This window comes from Galeopterus variegatus, unplaced genomic scaffold (genome assembly GCF_000696425.1).
Source record: "Galeopterus variegatus unplaced genomic scaffold, G_variegatus-3.0.2 Scaffold1066, whole genome shotgun sequence".
Classification (NCBI taxonomy): domain Eukaryota; kingdom Metazoa; phylum Chordata; class Mammalia; order Dermoptera; family Cynocephalidae; genus Galeopterus; species Galeopterus variegatus.
Window position 1 is genome coordinate 37,439 of NW_007727177.1, and position 270 is coordinate 37,708.

Below are 270 nucleotides of genomic sequence, written 5' to 3' on the forward strand. Positions count from 1 at the left end.
AATGCGTGAAAAGATAAGCAAGCACTTTAGTTTCCAGAATAACTAACTACTCCTGGATTAAGAAAAAACTAGTTGGTATCTTGTTCTCTTCAACCCACTTTTACCTTGAGTGGTAAAAACTTATAAACATTTCGGGGGCTTCCGAAGAGAATCGTGAGAGTATTTTCCACAGTGTGTGTTGCACCTAATAGATGCATAATCAACATTTTTTTAATTACTGAGTAGCTGTGATAGAAACAATCCCCACCCCCACGAATTTGGCTTTCCTCC